The sequence below is a fragment of the Ranitomeya variabilis genome, chromosome 1, assembly GCF_051348905.1.
Source record: "Ranitomeya variabilis isolate aRanVar5 chromosome 1, aRanVar5.hap1, whole genome shotgun sequence".
In the NCBI taxonomy this organism is placed as follows: domain Eukaryota; kingdom Metazoa; phylum Chordata; class Amphibia; order Anura; family Dendrobatidae; genus Ranitomeya; species Ranitomeya variabilis.
Window position 1 is genome coordinate 581,943,994 of NC_135232.1, and position 26,999 is coordinate 581,970,992.

Sequence of the window (26,999 nt, forward strand, 5' to 3'; positions counted from 1 at the left end):
ATAAATTTATCCAAATATTCACGGAAAATATCATGCATTAAGGACTGAAAGACAGAAGGTGCATTAGAAAGGCCGAAAGGCATTACCAAATACTCAAAATGGTCCTCAGGCATATTAAATGCGGTCTTCCACTCATCCCCCTGCTTAATTCGCACCAAATTATACGCCCCACGAAGATCAATCTTAGAGAACCACTTAGCCCCCCTTATGCGAGCAAACAAATCAGTCAGCAAAGGCAACGGATACTGATATTTGACTGTAATTTTATTCAGGAGACGATAATCAATACAAGGCCTCAGAGAGCCATCCTTTTTAGAGACAAAGAAAAAACCGGCTCCTAAAGGTGATGAAGAAGGACGAATATGTCCCTTTTCCAGGGACTCCTTAATATACTCGCGCATAGCAGCATGTTCAGGTACAGATAGGTTAAACAAGCGACCCTTTGGAAATTTACTGCCAGGAATCAGATCTATGGCGCAATCACAATCCCTGTGAGGAGGGAGTGAACCAATCTTAGGCTCTTCAAAAATATCACGATAATCAGACAAAAATGCCGGAATCTCAGATGGAATAGATGACGAAATGGACACCATAGGAGTGTTCCCATGAGCCCCCCGACATCCCCAGCTTAACACAGACATAGCCTTCCAGTCAAGGACTGGGTTATGAGACTGTAACCATGGTAATCCAAGCACCAAAACATCATGTAAATTGTACAACACAAGGAAGCGAATCACCTCCTGATGGTCTGGAGTCATACGCATAGTCACTTGCGTCCAGAACTGTGGTCTATTACAAGCCAAAGGTGTAGAATCAATACCCTTCAGAGGTATAGGGACTTCCAGAGGCTCTAAATCAAACCCACAGCGCCTGGCAAAGGACCAGTCCATAAGACTCAGAGCGGCGCCAGAGTCCACATAGGCATCCACGGTAATAACTGATAATGAACAAATCAAGGTTACAGACAAAATAAATTTGGACTGTAAAGTGCCAATTGAAATGGACTTGTCAACCTTCCTAGTACGCTTAGAGCATGCCGATATAACATGAGCAGAATCACCACAATAGAAGCATAACCCATTTTTACGCCTATAATTCTGCCACTCGCTTCTGGACATAACTCTGTCACATTGCATTTTCTCTGGCATCTCTTCAGAAGATACCGCCAAATGGTGCACGGGTTTGCGCTCCCGCAAACGCCGATCAATCTGAATTGCCATTGTCATGGACTCATTCAGACCTGTAGGCGCAGGGAACCCGACCATAACATTTTTAACGGCATCAGAAAGGCCCTCTCTGAAATTTGCCGCTAAGGCGCACTCATTCCACTGAGTAAGCACAGACCACCTACGAAATTTTTGGCAGTATATCTCCGCTTCATCTTGCCCTTGAAATAGGGCTATCAAAGCTTTTTCAGCTTGAATCTCCAAATTGGGTTCCTCATAAAGCAACCCTAAAGCCAGGAAAAACGCATCCACATTGAGCAACGCAGGATCCCCTGGTGCCAATGAAAATGCCCAATTTTGAGGGTCACCTCGCAGCAAAGAGATTACAATCTTAACCTGCTGGACAGGATCTCCTGAGGAGTGAGGTCTGAGAGAAAGGAATAATTTACAATTATATTTGAAATTCAAAAACCGAGATCTATCTCCGGAAAACACCTCTGGTGTAGGGATTTTAGGTTCAGAAATAGGAGCATGTATAACAAAATCTTGTAAATTTTGAACCTTCGTAGCAAGATTATTTAAACCTGCAGCCAAGCTCTGAGGATCCATCTTTAAACAGGTGAGCTCAGAGCCATTCAAGGATTATAAGGAGAGAAAGGCAAAGGCTGTAATTAAAGCTGAAATACAACTGATCCAACTATGGAGCAAGCATAGAGGAAAAAGGGAAAAAAAAAAAATTTACAGACTTCTTTTTTCTCTCCTTTCTTCTGCCAATAAGTTTAACACAGGCCGGTCATACTGTCATGGTTCCCAATGGCAAGGGAACGTAAGAAACATATAAGTAACGAACGAGCTCTCGGGTGATGGAAACTCGAGTTGACCGTGAGCTAAATCTACCACACAACTAACAGTAGCCAGGGAGCATACCTACGGCTTCCTATATGCCACGTGCCAGCCGGAGGACTAACTACGCCTGGTAGAGGAAGAAACAGACCTGGCTTACCTCTAGGGAAATACCCCAAAAGATGATAGCAGCCCCCCACATGTAATAACGGTGAATTAAGAGGAAAAGACATACACAGTATGAAAGTAGATTTAGCAAAGAGAGGTCCACTTACTAGATAGCAGAAGGATACAAAAGAGGACTTCACGGTCAACTGAAAACCCTTTCAAAAACCATCCTGAAATTACTTTAAGACTCCTGTGTCAACTCATGACACAGGAGTGGCAATTTCAGTCCGCAAGAGCTTCCAGCTACAGAGAATTACAAAAACTGCAAACTGGACAAAAGGTACAAAACAAAAGGACAAAGTCCACTTAGCTGATCAGCAGACTAGTAGCAGGAACATGCAACCGAAGGCTCTGGTTACAATGATGACCGGCAAGGAAATGACTGGAGAGCAAGGCTAAATAGGAAACTCCCAAACACTGATGGAAGCAGGTGTACAGAAGCAGCAAAGTGCAAACAAGTCACCAGTACCACCAGCAACCACCAGGGGAGCCCAAAAAGCAGATACACAACAGGGGTCACGAGGCTGTGTCTCTTGTGGACGTTCAGAGCAAACCACCCCTTCTCCCCAAGGTGCCGGGTGTAAATGACATCATCTTCTGGATAAAGATCCCGGCCTGGGTGGCCCTCTCTAAGATGCGACTCTACATCCCACCGGTTAACAAAAACTTCGGCATATAGACCCGGTTCTTTTATAAAGCCCCAGCCTCCACGGAGCTTAAAGTCAATGACGGTGCCCTGCCTGCGCGGGGCCTGCTGAGCGGTGGGATCCTTGCAGGCCCGGTCCTTGACCGCCAAGTCTTTTTGATGGTGGGCCTCTAGTCCGGCCTGGTATGTTTTCTCCTCCTCTTCCCACTGTTGTTCTAGCTGGACCTGGTATTCCTCCCAGCTTAGGGCCTGTACCATCTCCCCCTTTTGGGTCTTCACCCCGGGGAACCCCATAAGGTTAGATCCTGGGTTCACCCAGCGACACACTGTGCGCTCTGCACGGACTTCACACAGCAGAGCAGTGGGTTGAAGCAGGGCTTTCAGGCGGTGTTCCATACCTGTGGGCTCCTCCCATGGCAACAGGCGCTGAAGCCTATGGGTCCCAGGGAGAGGGGGTGCCGCAACAGGGCCTACTAGTAAGCCCTCGGCCGGCGGGACGGGGTCGGCGGACTCACCAGCCGATGCAGGCTCCTCCTCCGCGGCGGGTTCCTCTAGCGGTGTCAGCAGGGACCCCGGCAGCAGTATCGGATCTGATGCTGGAAGACCGCGGTCCGGCGCCGCCTGGTGCGGAGCCTGGGCCTTCACATTCAGCTGAAGGAGCTGATCGAGCAAACTCTCCATCTCGACCTGCAGGAGTTCGGTGCTGTCCATGGAGAATGGGCTGCCGTGCTCATCCGGGTAGTTGGGGGAGACCTCCGCTTCAACCCCACTTTCGGGTTCAGAGCTGCTGGCCATGGCGTCCTCCACGTGGGTCGCTTCCTGGTCTTTTTCCCGCTCTCTCCTTCGTGGGCGGTGTCGTTTTCTCAGTCTCCGCCCTCCATTGAGGATTAGGAGGCGGATCTCTGCTGCTGACGGACACGTCCTCACGGTGCAGAAATATTTAGACTGGGCGGCCATTGTCCTTCGCGCTCTTCAGCTTGTCTACGCCTACTCCACGCCCCTCTTCTCTTCCTGCGCTGTAATGGCGGTGGATTTTGGCGGTAAATGGCGCAGCACAGTCTTTGCAATAAAGTACAGTCCAAGCACAATAAATCACAGTTCCAAGGCACACATGACCTGATTCTTCAGGCTTAAGTAGATCCTGTTCGTGACGCCAAAATTGCAGCGCCCCCCCACTGCCACAGGGCCGAGGGGTACCCGGTACCGGGCCTCTGAGTCTCTGCTCTGGGGTTGTCACGGTGGCTAGGCCCGGTCCGTGACCCTGCCGAGGGGCGCACATTGAATGATAGATATGGATGGTGGTGGTGGTGCGGTGCAGTAAATAACGAGGACACCAGGTTGCAGTCTCTTTACCTTTTTACTGAAGATCTCTGGGTCCGCAGTCCGGAATCCGGATTGACCAGGCTGCGCACGTCTGGCCGGTCCGATGGCACCTCCAGAGTTCTCTTTACAGGTGGAAATCTGTGCCTTCCTCCTAGCGCTATGTGTTGTGGTCCTCCCCTGCTGTGCTTACAGAAAGTCCCCACAACTGTTGTGTCTGTTTCTTAAGTTCCCTCACAACTCGATTAGATGATGTTCTGCTAATCCTCCGTCCCTCCCAGATGTTACGGTTGGGACGGCACCCGTTTGACGGGTAGGCTCGGAGCTCTTCCGGGACCCTAGAGTCGCCCCTCTCCACAAGTTGCCCCCCAAGACTGCATAGGTGATTTAAATGAGACAGCCCGCCTTAGACTGACTGTCCTGCCGCTGTTTAGAGTATCGCTTGAAGCTGGATATTGTAATACTCCCTCGGCGTTCCGGCCACCGGTAGTGCGCCTCAGTAGGATGTTGCCTCGGTCTTACAGCACGACTCCTACTGGTATTCTCCTTGTTGCCTTGATCTCGTTTCTCACTCAGCACAATCTATCTCGCTTCTGATCCTTCCTTGGGCACCGCAGCTATCCTGAGCAGGCACGGTCCCGTTACGTTCTCTCTAGTTGCCAAGCCTCTGTCAGGATCCCACACCTGACAGAGACCCTACCGAATCTTCTCCTGCAACACCCTCTGCCACAAGGTGTTGCCTGGTTCCAACCCAGTCAGCTTTCTCCTCTACCTTCCTGCCTGACCCCCAGTTTACCCACAATGGTGGGGAGTGGCCTAGTGAATAGAACCCTTAGCTCCCCCCGGAGGCCCGACCGTGAAATGTATTGGTGTCTGTGATACCTGATCAGATGAACTCCTTCAGTGCCATCAGACGTACCATAGCTCCCCTTAGCGGCGGAGCCACAGTACTGCAACGACCAGGACTCTGGGGCGCTGCATAAGAACTTGTTTTTCTGTGGTAGGAGCTGTCGTTTTTATTGCTACCATTTTGGGGTAATTACGACTTTCTAATTTCTTTTTATTCCATTTTTTTTATGAGACAACGAGACCAAAAAACAACAATTCTCCCATTTCAATTTTTTTTTACTGTATTGGATAAATATTATAATATTTTATTAATTTGAACAGCAGCACGCTGCAATATCAAACATGTTCATTTTTTTATTAGCCTTTATTTCCATTTTGGTAAAAAATGGTTGTGGGGGTGAAATGAACCTTAATAATTTTTTTAGATATATTTTTCATTGTTTTTACCTTTTTTATTTGTCCTTTTAGGGGACTTGAACCTGCAATCTCTTTTACAGTACACTAAAACACTGTAATATGGCAGTGGATTGTAAAATATCCAAACCTCTATGTAGGTAGACATGGTGGCCTTCAGCAGACAACACCATCAGCAGCACGGAATTGTACTGTGAGAAGGGGGTACAAGGCATCGGGAGGGACACCTCTTTCTCCCATTTGGGAGGGACACCTGCCACCTCATGTCCAACCACTTAAATGCTGCTGTCACAGTGGCATATAAAACAATCAGCCACTGCCTATATGGAGGGGCTAAGCTCATGAGCAGATGTCTGGCTATGTGTCTCCAGAATGAAGACCAAAGGAGCGGGAAATTCTCATTCATATTCCACCCAATGCTGGTTTGGAGTTGAGGGAAAAGTTCCCTGGCAGATGTCTGGCTATGTGTCTCCTCCATAGAGTTGGAAGGGGTGAGACATCATCATCAATATTTAACTCCATGATCGATTGGAGACGAGTTGAAAGTTCCCGGCAGATGCTTGCTTTGTTTCCTTAACAGAGACAGAGGAATGGAACATTCTCATCCATATTCCACTCCATGCTGGTTCAGAGATGAGCCAATAGTTCCCTGGCAGGTGTCTGGCCATGTTTCTAATACATGGAACTTGGAGATTGGAGGAATGAGATGTCTTTGTTCATATTCCACTCTGTGCTGGTTCGGAGGTGAGCCAGAAGTTCTCTGGCAGATGCTGGCTAGGTGTATCCTGTGTGGAGACTGATGGAGTGGGCAATACTAAACACTCCATGCTGGTTTAGAGATGAGCTGGAAATTTTTCTGCAGATGCCTGACTATGGGTCTCCTCTGTGAAGATTGGAGGAGTTGGTCATCCTCATCCATATTCCACTCCATTATGGTTCAGAAAGGAGCCAGACATTCTCCAGCAGATGCCTGGCTATGTGTCTCCACTGCAGTGACCAGAGGGGTGAGACTTCCTCACACATATTCCACTCTGTTATGGTTTAGAGACAAGTTCGAAAGCTTGGCTATGTGTCTCCTCCATTAAGACTGAAGGGGTGGTGGTAACGCCACATCCATATTCCACTCTGTGATGGTTTAGAGATGAGCCAGAAGTTCCCTGGCTGATGCCCATGGCTATGTGTTTCCTCTAATAAATACATAAATGTCCAAATGTCAACAGGGCACTTCAAACATCAAATGCAAAACTAGTCCCATATATGTGACAAAGAAGAGATCCCATAAATAGCTTAGAATTAAAAACAAGAATTTTATTGACAATAAATAAAAACAGTTAAAATTAAGCAAGGATAGCCATAATAGGGGACGCCAAATAAAATATAAAGAGGGCTACAGCACAGCAGCGTGGAGAAAACACCAAAATGTATGGCTGAAATAGCTATTAGGCCAAAGTGTCTCTTTATAGATAGTGCTATATATAAGTGGAACAGAGATAACCAACCATATAGCAGTAACAAGACTTTATTTATCTTTTCATGTACAAGGTGCCGGGGTGCTCATTGACCGTTGCTTAGTGAACTCACCCACAACTACCACCCCGTGCCACTTTGTTACAACTGATCCAAACTTGATGGATTTTCAGCCTGAACGCCATTACATAACCCACCTCCATATATTAAGCAAATGCAGCGCCCCAGAGTCTGATCGTTGCAGTAACGTCGCTCCTCCACCAGGGGGAGTGATGGTACGTCTGATGGCACTAAAGGAGTTCACCTGACCAGGTATCACAGTCACACACTACACTTCACACTCCGGCCCCCAGGGGGAGCAAAAGGTTCTATGTATTAGGCCACTCCTCACACTCTGGTAAAACTGGGGGTTGGATAGGAAGTTAGTCAGAAAGCAGCCTGGGAGAGTTCCAGGGAGGACCTGTCAGGTGTGGGATCCTGACAGTGGCCTAGCACGAGACAGCTCGTTACGGAGCTGCGCCTGCACTGCATAGCGGCAGTGTCCTAAGGAAGGACAAGAAGAGAAGTAGATTGTGGAGAGCGAGAATTGAAGTCACGGCGCAAGGAGACAACACCAGAAGGAGTCCTGCCATAAGATCGGTAACGTCCTTCTGAGGCGCGTAGCCGGTGGCCGGAACACCGAGGAAGTAATAGGCTCTACGCATTACTTTGAACTACGGCAGGGCATTTAACTCTAGGTTGGCTGTCTCACCTTTACACCTAATGAAGACAACGGAGGCAATTGTGGGAGAGGGGCATCTCTAGGGTCCCTATAAAATAACTCCAGGCCTACCCCGTCATACGGGTGCGTCCTATCCATGCCATCTGGGGGACGGAAAGAGAGAACAGAAACATACACGACAGTTGTGAGGACTATCCCGTGGTGCTCAGCAGGGAAGTACTACAACACACAGGCGCTAGTAGGAAGGCTACTGATTTCAACCTGCAAAGGGAACTCTGGATGTGCCTTCGGACCGGCCGGTCTCAGCCAGCCCTGTTAGCAGTGCTCTGGACTGTGGACGCTGAAGCCTTCAGTAAAAAGGTAAAGAGACTGCGACCCTGTGTCCTCGTCATTTACTGCGACCTACACCATTACCATCTACTCATCAAGGGAAGCCCTGGGGACATACTTCACCTGTGGGAAGTTACACCATCTAGCTGCCATTCCATCACCCCAGCAGACCCCTAGCAGCATCGGTCACCCTGACCGACTACCACAGGTGGCGTCACAAACACTTGACAAACTCTCACATACACCTTTATTTGGGCAACCCTTAGCAGGGCCACGGACCGGGTCGGGCCACCGTGACACCCCTAGAACTGAGACCGAGGGACCCGGGACCGAGTGCCCCGCTGCCCTGTGTTTGGGGGCCGCTCCAAACTTGGCGTCATAAACAGGATCTACTTAAGCCTGAGAATCAGGTCATGTGTGCCTTGGAACTGTGACTGAATTGTGCTTGAATCGTGATTTATTGCAAAGACTGTGTATTGCTATTTAGCGCCAAAATCCACCATTGCCGCGCCGTGTAGAGCGCGAGGGGAGGAGCTGTAGCTTAGTGGGCGGAGCCAGCTGAAAGGAGCGCGAAGCAAGAGGGCGGGTGTCGATTACGGAAAGGAACCCCGACTTCCACCAGGTTAGCGGAGGGGGAGAGCGGCCATGTCCGATCCCGGAGGGGAGGTGGCAGTGGTCGCAGCCGCAGACTCAGAAGCGCCCCCAGGCCCCGCAATAGGCGCAGCCGCAGGCCTTGTACCGCCGCCGGGTCCCGCAGAGCTTGCCGCTCCCATCTGCCAGCCAGACACCGCCGCGGCTACAGCGGCCATAATGCCCTTCTCCATGCCATATATACCTGTCATGTCGGACGCTGTTCAGACCAGGTCGTTCGACAGACAGCGGTAATTCTGCTTTTGACCACTATGTGCTCATTGGCGTCGGCTAGATTTTATCTAGCTGGTCCGGGGTTAATTTAATTGATGCTCGGATTGGAAGCTGGGCCATGCCCATTGCCTTTAAATAGTTCTCCTGAACATTGGGCGTTGCCGATTATAGCTTTTGTCTTGTGCGTTGTTATCTTGGTCTGGAGTGGTGAGCTAGTAGTTGGAGTATCGTTGCTGGTGGTGTATTTCCATTTGTCTTATTTACTCCTTCCTATATTTGTATTTATTTTGCACTGCGCATTTATTGTGTATTCCTGAGTGACTGCGGCGTGGTGTATATTTTCCGTTATCCTTGTCTGTTCTAACTGTGGGTATTGGTGTATGATCTTTTCACTGGGTGGTGGGCGGTGGTTTCAGCCTAGGGTTGAAACAGGAGACAGGGTGAGGGTCGAGGCCTAGACATGCACACCATCAGTGTAAACTCCAGGTAGAGGGTCAGTCAGGATTTCCCTAGTCTGAGGTAAATTTCAGAGGCCCGGGTTATTAGCTCTTGCCCACCTAGTCTCCCCGTGACATTATAATCGGCCTTTAAAACAAAAAAAAAGGGGTTTCCTTTTTTTTGTTTTGTCATGGATCCAATGACTTCCATAACCCACCAGTTGGATGCGCTGTCCCTACAGGTCACTGAGTTGAGGGGGGCAGTGCAGCAACAGGGACTAGCAGTATCTAATGTGCAAGCTGGAGCGACAGGTAGAGTTGCTGAGCCTAAGTTTCCTTTGCCTGAAAAATTTGCTGGGGAACACAGTAAATTTGTTTCTTTTCGTGAAGCTTGCAAACTATATTTCCGTATGCGCCCTGTCTCCTCAGGTAATGAGGCTCAGCGTGTGGGCCTGGTGTTGTCATTGTTAAGCGGGAATCCCAAAGCATGGGCGTTATCTTTGCCATCTGATTCTGCTGCATTTGACTCTGTGGAGAGTTTTTTTTCCTTTCTTGGAAATATTTACGATGAGCCAGACAGAATGGCTCTAGCAGAATCTAAGATACGCACTATTCGCCAGGGGGAGCGAGTTGCAGAGGATTACTGTTCTGAATTTTGTCGCTGGGCGATCGATACACAGTGGAATGATCCAGCGCTGCGGAGTCAGCTTATTCATGGGGTTTCTGGAAGGGTTAAAAAAGCCCTTCTGATGTACGAGACCCTACTTCTCTAGATTCCGCTATGAGTCTGGTTGTCCTCATTGATTGCCGTTTGCATCAGGGGGAGCATGAGACACCACCTATTGGAGAGGGTTTAGGTTCACGTGTGGTTGCTGCAGGTGAGCCCACGGAGCCTATGCAAATCGCAGGGGTGTCACATGTGAAGCGTCGAGCCCCTGAGCTCAGGAAGCAGGGAGCCTGTTTTTACTGCGGTAAGACTTGTCATTTTATTAACATCTGTCCTCTACTGTCTAAGAAAAACGCAAGGGCGGAAAACTTCTAAGCTCAGAGGGTGTGGAGGAGACCATTCTGAGCTTATGTATATCCTCCATGGTGGTTTCTCAATGCATGTGCAGTGCCCCAGAGTCCTGGTCATTGCAGTACTGTGGCTCCGCCGCTAAGGGGGGCTATGGTACGTCTGATGGCACTGAAGGAGTTCATCTGACCAGGTATCACATACACCAATACATTTCACAGTCGGGCCTCCAGGGGGAGCTAAGGGTGCTATTTATTAGGCCACTCCTCACCACTGTGGGTAAAACTGGGGGTCAGGCAGGAAGTTAGAGAGAAAGCTGACTGGGTTGGACCAGACAACACCTGGTGGCAGAGGGTGTTGTGGGGGAAGATTCGGTAGGGTCCCTGTCAGGTTTGGGACCCTGACAGAGGCCTGGCTACAAGAAGGAACATCACGGGACTGTGCCTGCTCAGCATAGCGGCGGTGCCCTAAGAAAGGAACAGAAGCGAGATATATTGTGCTGAGTGAGAAACGAGATCAAAGCAAGAAGGAGAAATACCTGTAGGAGTCATGCTGTAAGACCGAGGCAACATCCTACTGAGGCGCACAGCCGGCGGCCGGAACGCCGAGGAAGTATTACTATATTCAGCTTCAGGCAATACTTCAAACCAACGGCAGGACAGTCAGTCATAGGCGGGCTGTCTCACCTAAATCACCTATGCAGTCTTGGGGGGCAACTTGTGGAGAGGGGCGACTCTAGGGTCCCGGAAGAGCTCCGAGCCTACCCGTCATACGGGTGCCGTCCTAACCGTAACATCAGGGAGGGACGGAGGATTAGCAGAACATCATCTAATCGAGTTGTGAGGGAACTTAAGAAACAGACACAACAGTTGTGGGGACTTTCCGTAAGCACAGCAGGGGAGGACCACAACACATAGCGCTAGCAGGTAGGCACAGATTTCCACCTGTAAAGAGAACTCTGGAGGTGCCATTGGACCGGCCGGACTTGCGCAGCCTGGTGAACCGTATTCCGGACTGAGGACCCAGAGACCCTCAGTAAAGAGGTAAAGAGACTGCAACCTGGTGTCCTCGTTATTTACTGCACCGCACCACCACCACCATCCACTAACTATCATTCACTGTGCGCCCCTCGGCAGGGTCACGGACCGGAGCCTAGCCACCGTGACAACCCCAGAGCAGAGACTCAGAGGCCCGGTACCGGGTACCCCTCGGCCCTGCGGCAGTGGGGGCGCTGCACATGCTCCCTGCTAAGGTTATAATCGCTGGCAGTGAGCTGCCAATTACTGTGTTTGTGGATAGTGGTTCAGCCACAAATCTCATTGATGAGGAGTTTGCGCGCACAGCAGGTTTTAGGATTGAAAAACTGCCTCATCCTATCCGCGTGGTCACCATCAATGCTGCTCCTCTCTCACAGGGGGAGATTACTGAGTTTGTGGCTGAGGTGAAACTCCACATTGGGGTTCTACATTCCGAGCAGGTTACATGTAAGGTGCTCAGGAATCTTCCTGCTCAGGTGGTTTTGGGTTTTCCATGGTTGTCTATGCACAACCCGGTAATTGACTGGAAAACTCAGGACATAATTCAGTGGAGCGAATTCTGCCAGGAGAATTGCCTGGCCACATGTGTGTCTGCTGTGACTTCAAGTGTTCCGGAGTCACTTCTGGATTTTGTGGATGTGTTCTCTGAGAAGGGTTGTTCAGAGTTGCCGCCACATCGCCCCTATGACTGTACTATCAGATTTAAACCAGGGGCCAAATTGCCTAAAGCAAGGATGTTTAACATCTCCGGTCCGGAGAGACAAGCGTTAAAGGATTACATTGCTGAAAGTTTGAGCAAAGGGCACATCAGGCCTTCATCCTCGCCTGTGGCAGCAGGGTTCTTCTTCGTGAAGAAGAAAGATGGCGGATTACGCCCGTGTTTGGATTTCAGGGAGTTGAACCAGATTACGGTTCGTGATCCATACGCTATGCCACTGATACCAGATTTGTTTAACCAGGTGGCAGGTGCTAAGTGGTTTACCAATCTTGACCTCAGGGGGGCGTACAACCTCATAAGAGTCCGTCAAGGTGATGAGTGGAAGACGGCTTTTAATACCCCTGAGGGTTATTTTGAAAATTTGGTGATGCCATTTGGGTTGACTAACGCACCTGCAGTGTTCCAACATTTCATTAATGATGTGTTTTCGCATGTTTTGGGGAAATTCGTTATCGTGTACCTAGATGACATTCTCATATATTCTTGCGACCGTGATACTCATTTAGTTCATGTCAGGCAGGTGTTACAGCTTCTCAGAGAGAATAAGCTGTATGCTAAACTTGAGAAATGTGTATTTTCTGTTCAAGAGTTGCCTTTCTTGGGTTATATTGTGTCTGCTTCTGGTTTTAAAATGGACGCCGCTAAGGTGCAAGCGGTGCTGCATTGGGAACGGCCTGATAACCTGAAAGCACTTCAGCGGTTCCTTGGGTTTTCTAACTACTATAGGAAATTTATCAAGGATTTTTCCATCATGGCTAAACCGCTAACTGACATGACTTAAAAGGGTACCAATTTCTCCGTTTGGCCTGAGGCTGCTGTGCGCGCATTTGAATTTCTTAAGAACAGTTTTGTTTCAGCCCCCATCCTTGTGCAGCCAGACGTATGAAAACCTTTTGTTGTGGAAGTCGAAGCGTCTGAGGTTGGTGTGGGGGTGGTACTATCACAAGGCTCATCTTTGAGTGATTTGCGTCCATGCGCCTATTTGTCCAAGAAACTGTCGTCCGCCGAACGTAACTACGATATCGGCAACAGGGAGTTGTTGGCAATCAAGTTGACCTTTGAGGAATGGGGACACTTCTTGGAGGGGTCGGTACATCAGGTTACTGTTATTACCGATCATAAGAATCTGCTGTATTTGGAGTCAGCCAAGCGACTGTCCCCCAGGCAGGCTCGCTGGGCTTTGTTTTTCACGCGGTTTAATTTTGTTGTCACTTACAGACTGGGGTCTAAAAACACTAAGGCGGATGCTCTGTCCAGGTGTTTTCCGGGGGGAGAACCTCGGGAGGATCCAGTACCCAATCTCCAAAAGGGTGTTGTGGTTTCGGCTCTCACTACCTAGGTTGAGGCTGAGAATGCCGAGGCTCAGGAGGAGGTACCATCTGAGCCTCCCATCAACAAATCTTTTGTACCCCTTCATCTCCGCTTAAAGGTTTTGGCGGAGCATCATGATGCTGTCCTGGCTGGCCACCCAGGGGTTAGAGGTTCCTTGGAGTTGGTGTCACGTCGGTTTTGGTGGCCCAAGATCCGACAGGACGTGGTCTCATACGTGTCAGCTTGTACCACGTGCGCTAGGGCTAAGACGCCCCGCTCCCGTCCTGTTGGCACACTACTTCCTCTTGAGGTACCTAGTAAGCCATGGACGGAAATCTCCATGGATTTCATCACTGATTTGCCCTCCTCAGCTGGGAACACGGTCATCTTGGTGATTGTTGATCGGTTTTCAAAAATGTCGCACTTTGTGTCTTTGCCTTCGTTGCCTAACGCTGACTCTGGCTCAGGTATTTGTGCAGGAGGTGGTCAGACTTCATAGGGTTCCGTCTGACATCGTGTCTGATAGGGGTACTCAGTTTGTGGCAAAATTTTGGAAAGCATTTTGCTCACGGCTGGGGATCAAGTTGTCTCATTCTTCGGCGTTTCATCCTCAGTCAAATGGTCAGACTGAGCGTATGAACCAAAATTTGGAACAGTACTTACGCTGCTTTGTCTCTGATAACCAGGAGGAGTGGTCTACCTTTCTTCCTTTGGCTGAGTTTGCCATCAATAATCACCGCCAGGAGTCATCTGGGGAGTCTCCGTTTTTTTGTGTTTACGGGCTACATCCTCAATTTTGTACTTTGAGTCAGAGGGGCTCTTCCGGCGTTCCGGAGGAGGACCAGTTAGGAGCACAATTGTCATCAGTCTGGAGGAGAGTTAAACAGTGCCTGTTGAGTGTGGGTGCTAGGTACAAACGTGTGGCTGACAGTAGGCGTGTGCCAGGTCCGGACCTGAGTGTGGATGACTGGGTGTGGTTATCCACAAAAAACATAAGACTTAAAATACCATCCCTTAAATTGGGTCCACGGTTTATTGGTCCATTTAGGGTCACCGCCGTCATTAACCCAGTAGCGTACCGATTGGAGCTTCCTATGGTGTATAAGATACACAACGTGTTCCACAGGTCTCTTTTAAAGAAGGTGGTGGGTTCTGTGGATGCAGTGCCTATGCCACCTCCAGTCTTGGTGGATGGTAATTTGGAATTTGAAGTCTCCAAGGTGGTTGACTCTCGTGTAGTGTGCCGCACTTTACAGTACTTGGTACACTGGTGTGGTTATGGGCCTGAGGAGAGGTCCTGGGTACCAGCCTCGGACATTCATGCGGATCGGCTGGTCAGGTTTTTTCACCGTCGCCATCCAGACAAGCCGGGTCCTATAAGCCGTGAGGGCCCTGGGGTCCCTCGTAGAAGGCGGGGTTCTGTCATGTCGGACGCTGTTCAGACTAGGTCGTTCGACAGACAGTGGTAATTCCGCTTTTGACCACTATGTGCTCATTGGCGTCGGCTAGATTTTATCTAGCTGGTCCGGGGTTAATTTACCTGATGCTCGGATTGGAAGCTGGGCCATGCCCATTGCCTTTAAATAGTTCTCCTGAACATTGGGCGTCGCCGATTATAGCTTCTGTCTTGTGCGTTGTTATCTCGGTCTGGAGTGGTGAGCTAGTAGTTGGAGTATCGTTGCTGGTGGTGCATTTCCCTTTGTCTTATTTACTCCTTCCTATATTTGTATTTATTTTGCCCTGCACATTTATTGTGTATTCCTGAGTGACTGCTGCGTGGTGTATATTTTCTGTTATCCTTGTCTGTTCTAACTGTGGGTATTGGTGTATGATCTTTTCACTGGGTGGTGGGCGGTGGTTTCAGCCTAGGGTTGAAACAGGAGACAGGGTGAGGGTCGAGGCATGCACACCATCAGTGTAAACTCCAGGTAGAGGGTCAGTCAGGATTTCCCTAGTCTGAGGGAAATTGCAGGGGCCCGGGTTATTAGCTCTTGCCCACCTAGTCTCCCCGTGACAATACCTGGAGCAGCCTGGCTCCCACGATACTCTGGAGAATCGCATACATTAACTGACTTTAAAGAAGGGATCTGCAGCCTGCTTGAGTTTTATCCCTTGACAGAGCCTCAGAAAGTTCACATGGTAACGGGCCAACTGTTTGGAGCGGCTCTGAGAGAAGTGAAATCCTGGCCCGCTGCGGATAAGAGAACCGGGCAGCAGGTCTTTGCAAAGCTCAAAGCCACCTTTGGCACCCGCACCGCCACAGAAATTAAATTGACGTTCTATGGGTGCAAACAGAGGCCGCAGGATAGCTTACGGGACTATGCCCTTAATCTCCAGGAGGCACTGCGGACCATCAACAGAATGATCCAAACAGCATGCAAGATGAGTATAAACTCTTGAAGGAGCGGTTCATTGAGGGGCTCCTGTGCAGTCACCAAAGGGCCCAACTGCACCTCCTGGCCATGCAGAACCCTGACCTGACCTTTGCGCAATTTAAGGACAAAGCCATCCAAGTGCTGCAGGAGCGACAGCCCGGCTGTGCAGTACTTCCCAGGCAGCAAGCTCTCACATACCACCAGGAGGTGGCGCAGGATACTCCAGTTTCCGCCGAGGCCGATGCCCAGACCCTGGAAGACGATTCCCTGCAGGACTACGCCTCCAGATGCAAGAACTGCCCAAGAGCGTTGCTGCCTTAGCCCGGACCGTACAGTCTCTACAGGAGGCCCCCAAAGAAAAGATCAAGCTGGCTTCCAGACTGGAGGATGTCCCCTGGCGGAGACAGAGGAGGATTCCACCGACCAGAGGCAGAGACAACGATCGCTTTCATCAGGACGGATGACCCATCTGCCGCCGCTGCCACCAGGTGGGCCACCTTGCAAGGTACTGTCATTTAAACGAGCAACCCCTGGGGCAGAGGGCCGACCTCCAGGAGTAGGACGACCCGGCCCGCAAAATTGGAGAGCCAAATATATTGGAGGACGACCTGCTCTCCCCATTGTGATCGACGGTATTCCCTTGAACGCTCTGTTGGACACTGGTTCTCAGGTGACAACTATGCCTTACATCCTTTACAAGTGTTATTGGGAGGACACCGACATTACTCGTGGCCCCGATGATGATTTCACTATAATAGCCAGTAATGGTCAGCCATTGCCACAAGTGGGGTACAAAGAGGTCATCATTAAAGTGGGGCGGGTAGAATTGGAGGCCCAAGGAATTGTAATTGTTGACATTGACCGACGTGAATGTAACCCTATGAAGACCATTGGTACTAATGTCATAGAAAATTGTCTTGCAGAGGTTATTGTCTTGTTACAGCAGGTGGCAGAAAAAGCTGGTTACAGTGAACAACGTGCCCTGCAGAAAGAAATCTGAGCTCTGATGCAGAGACAACAGGTAGAACTGACTGGTGGTGAAATTGGCCGTGTCACAGTGAGTGATTCAACCCCATTGCAATACCCCCCCAGGAGTGAAATGTTAATATGGTGTCGGGCAGCAATAGGCCTCAGGGGTAAATATTACCAGGCCCTGGTAGAACCTGTATATTCAGATAGTAGGCCTACCCTCCTGAAAGCCCGAGGAGTGGTTGAGGTCCGCAAGGGGAGGGTGCCAGTATGCGTCCTTAATTGTGGAGAGGAAGAGATACACCTAACCAAATATGCCACACTTGCCAAACTATTTACTGTTGATAATAGTGTGATACAGGCACCCGAACCCTAGGTCCCATCCAACCAGGTGGAGAACAGTGGTTCTGCAGGGCAAACGAGAGATTGGTGTCAGGTTACACATGGGCACTGACTCTACCCCATCACACCAGAAAATTGGGGCCTACAGAGTGGTTCATGAGTATGAGCGGGTATTCAGCAAGCACCCCCTAGATTTTGGGCAGGTAAAAGGGTTTCAACACCACATCCCCACAGGAGATCATCCACACATAAAAGAGAGATACCGTCCTGTACCCCCAGCTCATTATCAGTGTGCCAAAGACATGTTGCGAGAGATGAAGGAGGCTGGGGTAGTGAGAGACAGTTGTAGCCCCTGGGCAGCTCCATTAGTCCTTGTTAGGAAGAAAGATGGCACAATGAGGATGTGTGTTGATTATAGGCATCTAAATCGCATTACACATAAGGATGCATACCCACTGCCCAGGATAGAGGAGTCTTTGGCTGCTTTAAAATCTGCTAACTACTTCTCCACCTTGGATCTCACCAGTGGGTACTGGCAGGTTCCCGAGGCAGAGGCGGACAAGGAAAAGATGGCCTTCACGACGCTGATGGGTCTCTGCGAGTTCAACTACATGCCCTTCGGACTGTGCAATGCCCCAGGAACATTCCAGAGGATGATGGAGTGCTGTCTCGGACACAAGAATTTCGAAACCGTGTTGCTATATTTGGACGATGTAATTGTCTTCTCCAAGACTTATGAGGACCATCTGAAGCACCTGGCCGAGGTGTTCGAAGCTCTGTCCAACTTTGGCTTAAAGGTAAAACTGTCCAAATGCCATCTGTTAAAACCCAAAGTGCAGTACCTGGGCCATGTAGTGAGTGCCGAAGGTGTGGCCCCAGACCCTGACAAGGTCACTGTGATCAAAGACTGGCCAAAGCCTGGCAACCTCCATGAAGTCCGGCAGTTCCTCGGGCTGGTAGGCTACTACAGGAGGTTTATCAAGGACTTCACCAAGAAAGCCGTGCCACTGCAAGACCTGTTGGTGGGCCAATCCAAGAAAACCAAGGGTAAGAATACCCCATTTTATTGGAACGACGGACTGGAGGGATCCTTCACTTGCTTAAAGTTGGCGCTGATGGGAGAAGAGGTACTGGCATACCCTGAATATGACCAACCGTTTGTGCTGTATACGGATGCCAGCAACATGAGACTGGGAGCCATGTTGTCCCAGGTCCAGAAAGGCAAGGAGAGGGTAATTGCTTACGCCAGCAGGAAACTTCATCCCACTGAAAGGCGGGTTCCTTTAGTTCAGCGGGTTCAGACAATTACAGTTCCTTTAAGCTGGAGTTCCTCGCCATCGTTTGGGCAGTGACGGAGAGGTTCAAGCACTACCTGGCCTCAGCAAAATTCACCGTCTTCACGGATAATAATCCACTAACACACTTGGACACAGCAAAACTTGGTGCCTTGGAACAGCGGTGGGTGGCCCGGTTGTCCAATTACGACTTCACCATCAAGTACCGGGCAGGGCACAAGAATGCGAATGCCGATGCATTGTCCAAGATGCCCAACTTGCCAGAAACGGGGGAAGATCCGGAGGCACTTGAGGAGGTAGAGCTGCCCGGTTTCCATCGCCCCAAGGCCACCCAGTGTTCCCATCATGTGGAGAACAGGCACAAGAACAAGCAGGACGCCACGCTGAATCCCCTGCCCAACCACGGATGGGCAGAAACCCAGGATGGTGACCCCGTGGTCCGTCGGGTGAAAGAGCTCCTGACGCAGGCAGGTTCGCACCCCGATCTGGATGATCCACAAGAGACACAACAACTGTGGAAGGGGAGAGGCAAACTGTTTATCCACGATGGTAAGCTATGCCGAAGAATCATAGACCCACGCACTCATGAGTTGGTATGGCAGATAGTAGTCCCAAGGCAAGATGCGCCAATGGTTCTGGGGGCGTACCACGATGGGGCAGGACACTTTGGATGGAGGACGTTTGAGAGTCTACTCCGTGGGAGGTTCTACTGGGTTGGCATGAAGAAAGCCATCGAAAAGTGGTGTCGAGAGTGTGCCCATGTAGCCTGCGCAGGAAGGACCGTGACAGCCAAAGGGCTCCCCTGCAGCCTATCATCACCAAACGGCCGCTTGAACTGGTCGCGCTAGATCATGTGAAGTTAACACCCAGCCGGTCAGGCTATGTCTAGTCTACGCGCTCACCATCGTGGACCACTACTCTGGATTTCTGGTAGTGGTGCCTGTCAAAGATCTGACAGCCAGGACGGCCGCCAAAACCTTCCAGCAGTACTTCTGTAGACCACATGGGTACCCGGAGAAGGTGTTCCACGAATTCTGCAATTTATACGGGTGTAAGAAGATCAGAACAACACCGTATCACCCACAAACTAACGGGATGTGCGAGAAGATGAACCAAGTGGTAATCGACTTACTGAAGACCTTGCCTGTGGACTAACGGAACTTGTGGCCAACAAAGTTGCCTGACTTGGTAGACATGTACAACCACATCCCAGTGAATTCTACCAACTGCACTCCAGCATATCTGATGCGAGGGAGATCTAGTAAGTTGCCTGTTGATCTAGACATGGGGTCCTAACCCCCGAAGATACCTCGTCAGATGCAGATTGGGATACAGAAAGGCAGCAAAGGTACCGCAAAATGCAGGAATGCGTGGAAAGAAGTCTAGCCCAAGCCAGACAAAAACAAGAAAGGGACTACAACCAGCATGCTCCTGCAATTCCCTTGTCACCAGGTGAACAAGTACTCAAATGGAAGAGGAGACTACACAAACTTGACGACCAATGGGAAGCGGAACCCTATACCATCCTGCTATCCGATTTCGACAATATGAAGGTCTGTCTCATCAGCAAAGATGGTGGCAAAACTTCGACAGCAATATCCAGAGACCACCTCAAAGTATGCCCTGATAAGTTGAAAGATAGGGAAACAGATCCGGGAACATCTCCACCCGTAGAAGAGGAGAAGATGATACACACTGTTCTTGGCAATTTTCCCCAGTCTTGGACTCGAATAAATCAGGCCATCGTGGTGCCTGTCTTAACGTTTCATCAGCCGAAGCCGCCGGAACCAAATGTGATGCCAGATCATTTGGAGCTAAAAGAGACTCTGCACCAACAGATTCCCATAGCCGACGCGATTTCGGCTGTAACTCAACCACAGCAGATTCCGACAGAGGATGCCGTGCCAACAGTTGAATCGGCAAGTCCTCCCTCTGCTATCGGTGAATCTGCCATTCCCACAATTAGTAGCAGCGGTCCTGAGAGCTCTAGCATACCAGTGCCACCCAGACTCACTAGAAGTGTAGCTAGAAGAGAGTGCACTACACCAGCGATAGCAAGCACAGTGGGTCCTGTTAGGTCACTAGCAACCTTGGCACTGAGGAGGTCTATACGTAGCACCAAGAATAAAACCCCAATTCGCTACACAACTTAGAAGTATTAACGGGTGCTGCTGTTTGGTTAAGAATGTTTGTATATATATATATCTTTGTTACAGATTTAAAATGGACAATGGAGTAATGGACAGTGAATTGCTCCAAAACTTTCAAAAGGGATCCCTTTGTTTACCCGGGATCCCTGCTGTTTCAAGTTGCACTTACTGAACTGAGAGTCATGAACTGTGCATGACCAAGATTTTCGCAACATTCAAGTGTTCTCACCTCCCATAAAGGGGAGCACTGTTATATGTTTCAATGTTTACAGCATTTCCAAAAATTTTGTATGTCTTTTGCTAACATGTATTGCTGTTCTTCTTTTTCCAGTCCGGGAGTACTGGATTTAACGGGGGGGGGGGAGTGCAGCGCCCCAGAGTCTGGTCGTTGCAGTAACGTCTCTCCTCCACCAGGGGGAGTGATGGTACGTCTGATGGCACTAAAGGAGTTCACCTGACCAGGTATCACAGTCACACACTACACTTCACACTCCGGCCGCCAGGGGGAGCAAAAGGTCCTATCTACTAGGCCACTCCCCACACATGGGTAAAACTGGAGGTTGGATAGGAAGTGAGGGAGAAAGTAGCTGGGGAGAGCTCGAGAGAGGACCTGTCAGGGGTGGGATCCTGACAGAGGCCTAGAAAAGGACAGATCGTTACGGAGCCGTGCCTGTGCCTTATAGCGGCAGTCTCCTAAGGAAGGACAAGAAGCGAAGTAGAATGTGGAGAGTGAGAATTGAAGTTACGGCGCAAGGAGACAACACCAGAAGGAGTCCTGCCATAAGATCGGTAACATCCTTCTGAGGCGCGTAGCCGGTGGCCGGAACACCGAGGAAGTAATAGGCTCTACGCATTACTTTGAACTACGGCAGGGCAGTTAACTCTAGGTTGGCTGTCTCACCTTTACACCTAATGAAGACAACGGAGGCAATTGTGGGAGAGGGGCGTCTCTAGGGTCCCTATAAAATAACTCCAGGCCTACCCCGTCATACGGGTGCGTCCTATCCATACCATCTGGGGGACGGAGAGAGAGAACAGAAACATACATGACAGTTGTGAGGACTATCCCGTGGTGCTCAGCAGGGAAGTACTACAACTAGTGTTGAGCATTCCGATACCGCAAGTATCGGGTATCGGCCGATACTTGCGGTATCAGAATTCCGATACCGAGATCCGATACTTTTGTGGTATCGGGAATCGGAATCGGAAGTTCCCAGTGTATGGTTCCCAGGGTCTGAAGGAGAGGAAACTCTCCTTCAGGCCCTGGGATCCATATCCATGTAAAAAATAAAGAATTAAAATAAAAAATAGGGATATACTCACCCTCTGACGCGCCCTGGTAGTAACCGGCAGCCTGCTTTGCTTAAAATGAGCGTGTTCAGCACCTTCCATGATGTCACGGCTTCTGATTGGTCGCGTGCCGCTCCTGTGACCGCCACGCGACTAATCACAAGCCGTGATGTCATTCTCAGGTCCTAAATTCCTAATTCTAGGAATTTAGGACCTGAGAATGACGTCACGGCTTGTGATTGGTCGCCTGGCGGTCACATGAGCGGCACACGACCAATCAGAAGCCGTGACGTCATGGAAGGCCCTAAACGTGCTCATTTTAAGCAAAGAAGGCTGCCGGTTAACAGCGGTGAGGTGCAGGGGCCTCCGGAGAGGTGAGTATATCAATATTTTTTATTTTAATTCTTTATTTTACACATTAATATGGATCCCAGGGCCTGAAGGAGAGTTTCCTCTCCTTCAGACCCTGGGAACCATCAGCGTACCTTCCGATACTTGGTGTCCCATTGACTTGTATTGGTATCGGATATCGGTATCGGCGATATCCGATACTTTTTGGGTATCGGCCGATACTATCCGATACCGATACTTTCAAGTATCGGACGGTATCGCTCAACACTAACTACAACACACAGGCGCTAGTAGGAAGGCTACTGATTTCCACCTGCAAAGGGAACTCTGGATGTGCCTTCAGACCGGCCGGTCTCAGCCAGCCCTGTTAGCAGTGCTCAGGACTGTGGACGCTGAAGCCTTCAGTAAAAAGGTAAAGAGACTGCAACCCTGTGTCCTCGTCATTTACTGCGACCTACACCATTACCATCTACTCATCAAGGGAAGCCCTGGGGACATACTTCACCTGTTGGAAGTTACACCATCTAGCTGCCATTCCATCACCCCAGCGGACCCCTAGCAGCGTCGGTCACCCTGACCGACTACCACAGGTGGCGTCACGAACACTTGACAAACTCTCACCTACACCTTTATTTGGGCGCCCCTTAGCAGGGCCACAGACCGGGTCGGGCCACCGTGACACCCCTAGAACCGAGACCGAGGGACCCGGTACCGAGTACCCCGCTGCCCTGCATTTGGGGGCCGCTCCACAAACAAATGTTATCAAAATCATCCACTCCAGATTTACTTTCCAGAGACGAGAATATCTACAGACAAGAGGGGAGGGCAGCCTTGGAATTCTTAAATTTTCCACCATAAACAGAGGAGAAACCCAATATACAGATTGGCATTGCATCCGCCACTCCACATACGCTTCCATTGTCGTTCTGCAGGAGGATATAAAACTTCATCATCTCTACATTGCTGAGACATAAGGTGGATGGACATCATTTTTGACCATTCATTTAGAATCTTATTAGGCAGGTTCTCGGTGTTTGAGCTCATTATTCCCCAAGCCAGGACTTTCACGGGGTAATTGAGTTAAACGGCTTTTTATATGGAGACAGGGAATCCGGCGGACTATTCTCCGAAGCCCTTTTCTGGTATTAAAAGCATGAATTATATACAACGATCAATTAAAGAACTGCAGATCCAGCAAAACTCTCTGTCTTACAGAAAAGCAATGGTGGGGAGTTTCTTTCTATGTGGCGCTGTAGCCAGCCCCATTCTGACCTTTGAGGAATATATTCAAATATCATGTCAAATATATTGCCCATATGTAGTGCAGGGATTTATACCGCATTCAATTAATATTGTATTAAAGGAGTTGTCCACCTTTGGAGACATTATTTTTTTGCTTAATGCTATGTGGGGCTAAAAGTAATTTTTTGCATTAAAAATTTTGCACCATTTTTCTTTTACAATCTATTTATTTGCCTGAAGATTCAACTTTCATGTGGTCTTCAACTAGCTAAGGTGAGTTAAAAAAAAGGCAGAGAAAAGTGTTACAAACTCTCCAGTCAGAACAAGCTCACTGATGATTCTCAGTTAACTTATACTGCAGCCAACAACATACAGGCTATACAAGGCAAATGGTTCAAAAGGTTTAAAGAATCCCAACACCAAAAATAAATGTAATATATTTGGGTTAAAAATTAAGTTAAAAAAAAATGTCCCCGACAATGTACCTTAACTACAGAGTTGGGCCCTTATCAATTTCTATAACTAAAAATTCACTACATAATGACAACATGTTAGAAAAACCCTTGACAGGCTGCAACGTACATTACTCACATAAATATCTCCCAACAGAGTATCAGAAAATCAAGTTTTGTGTTTTTTTTCAAATGGGGTCAATCAGTTAAGTCAAGCAAAAAGAAAAGGGAAGGACACGACTGTAGGTAAAATTTGTGAACCATGTAAGAGTATGGTACATTGACCATAGTGAAGCTCCAACTTCGGGTATAGGGTCTCAAAAAAGAATATACCATATATAATCCATGTGACATGTGGCAGGGGACCGTCACGAGTCCTTAAGTTCCAAAAGTTTGGCTTCCTGGCTTGTTATAATGGAAATCCTCTTTTCAAAACTTTTGGACAACTCCTCGGGGGCTGTCCTTATTGTATTCGAGATTTGGATGGAATCCAAGACGGAGTTCACAGTATATAACTTTGGGTTCCTTTCGTGCTCCTTTCTAGCTGTGCCCATTTTTCTTCAGAACATAATATACTTTCCTGGGATTCGGCAACGTAGGGGCTTCCCATCTTCTCCCTTTCCCTCTTTTCTTCATCATTGCCTTTGACTTTCAGTGATAGCTGAGCAAGTCGTGATAACAAACCCAATAAACTGCGCTGATAGAAGGCGTCTGAATGTAAATATTCGGCGGCAATACTTTGGCGCTTCTCTTGGTCATTAAAGGCACGTTGTTTTATCTCCTCGGCGATGCATTGAACAGACCCCATATAACAAACTAGGCTCTAATAACATCACTTGGATACATCACGGCATGAAGAGCGAGAATGGAATCACTTCTTCTGCAAATGTTTCACTGGAAAAATGCACTAAAAACAAAATCTGGTAATGTATGCACAGCATAGAGCAGGTTTTACTACAGTTCGGGATTAATGCTGTTTTTTCCAGACTGGCTACTAAGAAAGGCACAAAAACATAATATTTTCTCTTTGCTAATTTAAAGGGGTTGTTCAGGACTAAAATATTGATTGCTTATCTTAAGGGTTCGTCAATGCTGTCAGATCAATGTGGTCTGACACCTTCTAATAGCAGGTCCTGTAGAACCAGAAAAACCACAGCTATAAATGGTGTAGTGGCCATTCTCGGTACCGCAGCTCAGATCACATTCACTTCGATAAGAATTGAGTTGCAGTACCTGAGAGCGGTCACCAGGGAAGTGGTTTTCTGGCTTCAGACATGGTTTACGAGAGGAACTAATCTAATTTTGATGTCTAGCCTAAGTAAGAACATCAAAATCTTAATCCCAGACAACCCCTAATATATAGATAAAAAAAAAAAATGGAAATAGAGATCCACTTGTCTGGATTTTACCTAAAATTGCAGCTCTGCCCCATCAAAATGAATGGCAGTGACCTGCATTACCACAGGCAGCCTGTAGGTAAAGCAGTGAGTAATAACAGTGATCCTGATCACAATGTGACCACTACCTGTTATGGTATTCTCATACTATCAGGTTTTCAGTGAGTGTCGAGCTTCTGAATAGTTACACTGTAATATTTAATGTAACAATAGATACCATTTTACCCCCTTTCTGATATCAGACGTAATAATCCGTCCATGTTCCCTGAGCCTGTTTGACCAGGGATGGAATATTATGACTGCGCGATCACGCACGCAAACAGGTGGTGTGCGGACCATCACCACCTAATGTCAGCTGATTCTGACAGCTGACACCCGGCACTAAGAGCACTTTAACCCTTGAACTGCAGCGATCAAACATGATTGTGGAGAGCCCCCACTGTCGCAGGGCTGAGGGGTACCCGGTACCGGGCCTCTCTGTCTCGGTTCTGGGATTGTCACGGTGGCTAGACCCGGTCCGTGACCCTGCTGAGGGGCGTCCAGTAGAAGTTGAGAATGATGATGTGTGGTGCAGGGTGCGATGAATAACGAGGACACAGGGATGCAGTCTCTTTATCTCTTTACTGAAGGCTTCAGGATCCTCAATCCAGAGTACGGTTAACAGGGCTGTCTGAGACCGGCCGGTCCGATGGCACCTCCAGAGTTCCCTTTGCAGGTGGAAATCTGTGCCTTCCTTCTAGCGCTTGTGTGTTGTAGTCCTTCCCTGCTGAGCACCACGGGATAGTCCTCACAACTGTTGTGTCTGTTTCTGATGTTCCCTCACAACTGATTCTGATGTTCTTCTCGTCCCCCAGATGATATGGCTAGGACGCACCCGTATGACGGGTAGGCCTGGAGTTCTTCCGGGACCCTAGAGTCGCCCCTCTCCCACTGTTGCCCCCTATGTCTGCTTAGGTGATTTCAGGTGAGACAGCCCGCCTATAACTGACTGTCCTGCCGTTGGTTTGAAGTAAGGCTTGGAGCTCAATACTTCCTCGGCGTTCCGGCCACCGGCTACGCGCCTCAGTAGGATGTTGCCTCGGTCTTACAGCACGACTCCTACTGGTGTTATCTCCTTGTTGCGTTGATCTCGTTTCTCACTCTTCACAATAAACCTCGCTTCTTGTCCTTTCTTGGGGTACCGCCGCAATGAAGTGCTTTCTGTTCGCTAGGCCTCTGTCAGGATCCCACCCCTGACAGGGACCCCCCTGAATCTTCCCCTGCAACACCCTCTGCCACAGGATGTTGCCTGGTTCCAACCAAGTCAGCTTTCTGTCTAACTTCCTATCTAACCCCCAGTTTTACCAGACTGTGAGGAGTGGCCTAATACATAGCACCCTTAGCTCCCCCTGGAGGCCAGACTGTGAAGTGTATTGGTGTCTGTGATACCTGGTCAGGTGAACTCCTTCAGTGCCATCAGACGTACCATCACCCCCCTTAGCGGCGGGGCATCAGTACTGCAACGACCAGGACTCTGGGGCGCTGCACTTGCAGCATTCCCGAAGCTGGCAGAAGGCTGACAGCCCCTCTGCCTTTGGATCCGAGACCCCGTGGCTGACTCCGGGTCCCGATTGTTGCCATGGCGACCCAATATCGTGATGACGACATGCAGGTCTCCAGATCTAGCAAACTTGCTGATCATGTGCAGTGCATGATCAGCAACTTTCCCTGTCAGTGCAGCGCTGACATCTTCTATGGCATGCAGATGCTGCTTCATCCCCATGCTATAGAAGCGATCAGCCTGCAAAAAATTATTATCCCATATTGGGACAAAGTAAAAAAGTTAGAAAC